Here is a 7,276-nt window from a genome sequence, read left to right as displayed (position 1 = left end):
TTTTTTGGTCAGTTCTGAGGCTTGAACTCTGGGCCTGGGCAACTAACTATCCCTCAGCTCTTCAGCTCAAGGCTAGTGCTCTACCACTTGAGCCAAAGCGCCACCTCCGGTTTTCTGGTAGTTTATTAGAGATAAGAGTCTCATGGATCTTCTTGCCTGGGCTGGCTTAGAACCTTGATCCTCAGATCTCAACATCCTGAGTAGCCAGGATTATAGGTGTGAGCCACCAGCGCCCAGCTAACAATTACTCCTAAGTTATTATTTGAAGCTTTATATTGAAGAGTACAGTGGGATTTTGTGTGTGCATGCCTGTGTCCCAGTAGAAGGTGCTATCCCTTAGCTTTTTTGCTCAAGGCTGGCACTCTACCATGTGAACAACATCTCCACATCTGGTTTTTTGCTGGTTAATTAGAGATAAGAGTCTCATGGATTTTTCTGCCTGGGCTGTCTTAGAATTACAATCCTTAGATCTCTAACCTTCTGAGTAGCTAGGATAACAAGTGTGATCCACCAGTGCTGGCAAAACTACTGCTGAATAACAAATTACTTTGCTGACTGTTTTTCCTACCACAGAATATCCTCATTTGTAAGTTAGGAAACATTCTAAATTATCCACAAATTGTATTTTAATCCCTTTTGAGTCTTGCTATACTGCCCAGACTGACCTCAAACTTTTAAGTTCAAGTGATCATCCTGTTTTAGCCTCCTAAATAGTTATTATGAACTAAAACCAATTACTGACCAAAGAAATGAAAAGCAGTTTAAGTGGTCTTTTGTTTTTTTTTTTGGACAGTAGAGTCTCAATAAGCTCTCTCACTAGCTCAAGTAATCCTTCTGCTTTAGCCTCTAATCCTACTGCTTCATGCTTCCTGAATAGCTGGGACTATAGGCAAGTATGAAAGTACATGGCTTAAGATTTCTTTTAATTGTGTGTGCGCGTGCACCCTGATCCTGGGCTTCATCTCAGGGCCTGGGCACAGTCCCTAAGCTTTTTTGCTCAAGGATAGTATTCTATCACTAGAACCACAATTCCTCACTTCCAGCTTTTAGGGTCATTACCTATAGATAAGAGTTTCACAGAAGGCTGGCTTCAAACTGATCCTCAGATCTCCTGAGTAGCTAGGATTACAGGTGTGAGCCACTGGTAACTGGCAAGTTATTTTTTTTCTTTTAAAGGTAGAAAGAACTACATAATATTCATCTCTCCTGCTTTTCTTCTACTAATAGAATCACATGTATAATTTTGGTCAAAGAATAATATAAATAAAAATCAATTTCCATTAGTATTTCACAAGACAATTGCCTAAGGAGCAAAGTAGAAGAGGAAACCAAAGGAAAGGGCTGGGAAAGTCACATGCAACACAGCAGTCAGAAGGCCAGCAAGCCACAACCATCTGCTTCATTACCTGCTAGCCTGCTAGCTCTGGCACCCAGCTGCTATCAGATAGAAGGCTCCTGAGGCCTTACTATGTGATCTCCAACTACAGATACTTCCATTTCCTCCCCCCTCCCCCATAAATCCAAAATAGCATATTCTTTTTTTTTCCGAAAAAGACTAATTACTTAACAGAAAAACAAAGATTTTTTTTTTACTCATCTTACTTGAATAGTTGAGGAATGACACAGTTTTTTTAATATACAAATGATTCTTAGGGTTTAAATAACATCATAAAGAGTTATTCTTTAGGCCCAAATTCTCCTTTATTTGTTGGTTTCATGCCAAAACAAACTTTACTTAGGCAACAAAATGGCTTAAAGTTAACTCTAGATTTAGGTAGCAGCTACCACTTATGGTAAAGACCAGGGGACATATTCCCCTCCTTTACTGGATCAATCATGTTTGAATGACTATGATTGGCTCTGTTTGGATCGTATCTCATCATTGGTCCAATCATCGTGAGAGAAAAGTAAGAGCCTCTGATTGGCCAAACTTCCTAACATACTTAAAGCAACTATTTTATGTAGTAAAGCAGAGGTGCTAGACAGGCAAAAGCTTAGATACATAGCCATGCATTCACTTCAATAAAATAACGTATCTTGGTTTGAACTACCCATTCTAATTATCAACCATGTCCATCCAAGGAAAATATGTACCTTTTATGTTTTTCACTTCTGATTTTCTTTCATTCATGTATATAATTTTAAAACCAAAGGGGTAAATTTGTTCAAAGTATACTGTATATATTTATGAAGCTATCACAATGAAATCTCCCCATATTATTAATGTGTTAATTAAAAAAATAGCAACAAAGCAAAAAAGCACAAAGATAGCATATTCCTGTTTACCTCACAAACTTTTTTAAGGATTTAATGGGAAGGTGAATGAATGAGGAAATGAATGAGGAAAGTAATAATTAACTCTATAGATGTTGGCTGGTAATGGTGGGCCTCAGGATAAGGCCACTGGAACATAGTACATTGAATAGTAACATACCTCAACATAACTTCAATGTAACTCAACATAACTCAACATACCTTAAGGCATCTCTACAAATACACACTGAAAGGGTCACCCTGTTCTTTTTTTTGGGGGGGTCACCCTGTTCTTAATCCTCCCTTTCAGACAATTAACTATACCAGTGTGAGCCTTCCACTATTCATAAGATATCTCAGGTTCTCCTAGCTCACAGGTTCTGATTTAACTTGAGAAGTAGAAACTTTTGTGCTATATATTAAATTACTGAGGAAAAAATAAATAACCCATCCTTCACAAAGTTAAAAAAAATAGGACTGAAAGAGAAAGCAGGAGAAAGAACAGAGGAGGCAGAATCACAGGAAAATGATGAAGGAAAAATTCCAAGAATATTCTTTAAAGTATAAACAGAAGGAATGACTAAAGATCTTATAAATATAGGATGATCTCTGTTTTGTTGGAAGGGAAGCCTGAAGCTACCATTTATATTGCTCTGGGCAGAGTTGAGGTCTGGAAATTTCCATATTAGGTAACTTGTTCATCTTTATTTCCTCAGGCATTACAGCTCCCATCTGAAAAAGGCATTAGAAGAGACTCTGGCAACAGTATCCATATATACATTAAAGGAAGTGGTTTCTGAATAATTAGATTTGCAAGGACCTGTCATTCTCTGACACCCTAGCCCAAATATAGTTCAGGATCTAGTAGTTCCAACACTGGGCTTTCCTGTAGTCATTACTGGTGGTGGTGGGTCTAAATTTACTGGGTTTTCTCCCCTCACTGAGGCAATATCATCCTTACACAATATGGACATGTTCTTTACTTCCTTGTTATAGAGCAGTCCTTCCTTTTCTTTATGGTATCTTTCCTCCATAGAGTTTTTTCTCTCAGATGAAGCAATTCTTTCCCCCAATTCCTCACAATGGCTTCAAAGCAGGACCCTCACCTTTAATACTTATTGTATATTTTTTTATCTGTATACTTATTTAATTTTATGATTTTCTTTTTAGGGCAAACCTCTCTACCTTCTTTTTTTTAGATATGCTTTCCAATTTAGTAGACACAAGCCACACGTTTCAACTTAAAATTTAACTAGTCTGAACTAGATGTACTTTAGTATAAAATACACACTGGATTATCTTGGTAGTTCTAGGAATACTGACTACATGTTATATACACAGCTTGGACATAACAGTGTGACAGTGAGTTAACTAAAACATTATTAAATTTAATTTCACTGGTTCTCTTGCATTTTGAATGTAGTTACTAAAAAAATCTTAAACTTCATGTGGGACTCATTATATTTCTATTGGCTAGCAGCATTTTAGATAATACATTCCACCGACTCCATAGAGACATGTAGCACTTTGAGAAGGAGGCACTGAACACTTGGGCCCACTTTGTTCAAATACGGGGGAAAAGAATCCCGAATCCTTTCATTTCTAACATGTGGCAAAGGGTAGAGGCTGCCGGACCAGAATCCTGGCTAAATTTTTAACCTGAAGGTCAGACTTTCTAATGTGGACAAAATAAAACTCCCACTCAGGCTGGTAAAAAACTAAAAAGCACAAGGTATGAAAGCATTTTATCATGCAGTAACAGAAAGTACCATTCCTGATAAATGCTACTTCCCTTTCTGTGAATATGTTCAAAGGATAATTTTAGTCATTTTAGGATAAATCATGGGACATCAAATTACTTCCACATAATTCACTCATGAGACCGAGGTATGTGGTGATTTTTCTAGACAAAAATCTTTTCCCTGACCCACAGCTGCCTATATTCACAACATTTATTTACCATATCCTTCTCAACTCCACATGTAATTTTATGCTTTAATAAATTACTAAAATTAATCTCAAAATTCATTTTCTCCTTAGGACTGTTACCAATAGCTTCTTATTAGTGCCTAAATTTAAATGTGACTTTGTTATAATTCTATTTTATATGTGTACATTTAATTCATCTGAGATGCATGGATACATGCATCACTAGATCTATGCATTAGCTATATGTTATGACTAACAACCCTTATGATGAATGCTCTTAGAAGCAAAATAAAACTCAATGTTGACTTTTGATTGCTGGTGAGGCAAGGACACAGGGATTGAAAAAACACTTTGGCTAAGAAATCACATTTGATTTGGCAATCTGGAGTTTTTTTCTCACTGATTTCTTCTTAGCTGTGCAGCAGGTATACCAGCTCTGCTGTCTAAATCCTCCCACTGGATGATGTTTCCCCATTCAATCTTCCCCAAATACCAATTTTTAGTAAAGTACTAATTATTATGAAAGTATGGCTTAAAGTTGACTGTGAGTCCATTTAATATAGTCCTACACCTCATTTTGTCTCTATGACCTTTCCTATAGAGAATAGTAAGCTCTGGTCCAGCAAAGGTAGTATACCTTTAGAGGAGATAGGAAGGGCAACAGAACACAGTGTGAAAAGTGAAGAATTAATGAGGGGGGAAAAAAGAGAGAGAGAGGATTTAAGGGAAAGAAAGGACTTTCTAAACAGAAGCAGTCAGGCAATGGGAGGTTGGAAAAAACTGCATCTCTTAGAAACTGAGGAAAAACCATGTTTACCAAATACAATACAGAATGTCATAGCTTTCAATTCTAAGCTCCAGTGGCTCCATATCTTAAAAGAGATATGTATAAGTAGGTGGAGAGGGGAAATATAAGCAAGAACAGTTTGGTGATTTCTCAAAAAGTTAAGCATAGGGCTAGGAAGGTGGCTCAGTGGTAGAGTGCTTGCCTTGCATGCATGAAGCCCTGGGTTTGATTCCTTAGCATCATATATGCAGAAAAAGCCAGAAGTGGGTGCTGTGGCTTAAGTGGTACAGTGCAAGCCTTGGGCTGAAGAGCTCAGGGACAACGCCCAGGCCCAGAGTTCAGGCCCAACAACCAACAAAAACAAAACAAAACAAAAAACTTAAACATAGAATTGCATGACCCAGCAGTTCCTGCTCTGGGTATAGGCCCAAAGCTCTGAAAACAGGGTCTTAAGATACCTGCATTCATAGCAGCAGTTTGCCATAGCTCAAAGGTGGAAACAATCTAAGAGTCTTTCAATACCTGAAAGAATAAACAAAATGCTACATGCTTATACAGAATATTCAGCCATAAAGAAATGAAGCCATGAATAGATCTCAAGTAGTTTAGCCAGAAGAAGCAGTTAGAATATCATATGTTGTAAGACTGTAGACACATGAAATATCTAGAGTGGGCAAGTGAGAAGTTACTAGGGGTGGGAGCATAAATTGTGAAATTTTGAGAATAGTGGTGATGGTTGCACAAAACATTGTAAATATAGTTAATGCCATGAAGTATACACTTAAAGGTAATTAAAACGACAACTTTATGTGTTTTGTATTATGTACATATTGTCTGTATGTAAAATATTTTAGAGATGTTGGGGGTTTGAACTCAGGGCCTAATGTGGTAATTAGACAGTTACTCTAAAACTTGAGCCATGTCCCCCAATACTTTTTGCCTTAATTTTGTTGCTGTTGTTGTTTCTTGTTGTTGTTTTTTTCTAATAGTATCTTGATTTTTGTCTAAGGTAACCTCGACTGTGATCCTCCTATTTACAACTTCAGGCATAGCTGGAAAGGCAATTATGTCCCACCAAATACTAGCTGATATGTCAATCGCACTAACTTTCTGGTCTCAAACCATGATTCTTCTGACTTCCACCTCCCTCCAAATAGCTGGTTTATATTAAATATATTTTATCACAATAAAAGGAGCCCTTAGCTGATCATCTAAATCCCACTAATTATCTTATGTACTCTTCATGATTCATGTATTAAATGCTACTGTCATTTATAGTACATTTACTCTGCAACTCAAATATTAAATAAGTTGTTCAATGTTATATAAGAAGCAGATATGACATTATTTCAATATTATACCTCTAAAATCCATGGTCTTTGAATTTTTTTAATGTTTTAAATATAAATAGGTTCAATGAATCAGAAACCAATTAGTAAAGTGTACCTCTTTACAGTTCTGAAACTATTAAAATAGTAAGACCATAACCAGATGAACTAAATGTTTTAAATTCCTTCCCAGGCTGTAAATAAACTTTGAAGTATGCCTAGATACATACACACAAACATACATGGATATACTCACATATACACATATACATTGTAAACTTCAAGTATTTTTGCAAATATGGGTATAGCTTCCCTTCCATATTCATCTTTGCTTTGAAACCTATATAGTTGCTCTCATTTGTATTCAATAATTAAATATAAAACTGCCCTTGCAACATGGAGACAATTTTAATTAACACAGATAACAAACTAAAACAAGATCCTTTCTGGTACTGTCTATGAGATTTTATACATACAAACATCTTTTAGGTTTGTTTTAAGTAACTGAGCAAGATCAAATTGAAAACAATTCAATCCAGAGAAGTCACAATACCTGGTGTAAGGCTGGTTTACTGTGTCAGGTACATGTCTCTTCAATTTCCACTCCTTAGTCTCAGTCACCTTACATATGCAGACCCACCTCTACAAAGTCAGTAGAGACTCCAAGCCCTCTACGTGTAGTGTCTCTTATATTCTCGTAACTCATTTTAATTCATTCTCACATCAGAGTGTTATCTTCCAAAACTCCTATTTCCTATATTGCATAGTACTTCCTCCTCTTTCTTTTATCTGTTGCCCTGAACTATACTTGAGCCAATGAAACCAAGTTGAGGTTTTCTGGTTCCTGTATTTAGTCAAATCATGTGACATGACATGTTACATGATAACCCCACAGTTCTGAAGCAATCAGACAACACCCCTAAGTGTCATAACTCACATCCTGCTAAGTTATTCTATATTCTTTGTGAAGTTAAGGCAT

General features: G+C 36.5%; 1 protein-coding gene across 1 annotated transcript in view; it reads right to left on the bottom strand.

Annotated features, from left to right (window-relative positions):
- The window catches only part of Lims1 (LIM and senescent cell antigen-like domains 1), a 79,613-nt gene extending 72,636 nt beyond the window's left edge, over positions 1-6,977 (bottom strand). Inside the window, exon 1 of the mRNA XM_013034282.1 lies at positions 6,851-6,977. The gene's annotated coding sequence lies outside the window, so the exon portion shown is untranslated. The remainder of the gene's footprint in view (positions 1-6,850) is intronic.
- Positions 6,978-7,276: the final 299 nt, after the last annotated feature.

This window comes from Dipodomys ordii, unplaced genomic scaffold (assembly GCF_000151885.1).
Source record: "Dipodomys ordii isolate 6190 unplaced genomic scaffold, Dord_2.0 Scaffold186, whole genome shotgun sequence".
NCBI lineage: Eukaryota > Metazoa > Chordata > Mammalia > Rodentia > Heteromyidae > Dipodomys > Dipodomys ordii.
Note: the sequence above shows the minus strand (reverse complement) of the source record. Positions and strands in the feature narration are given on the sequence as shown.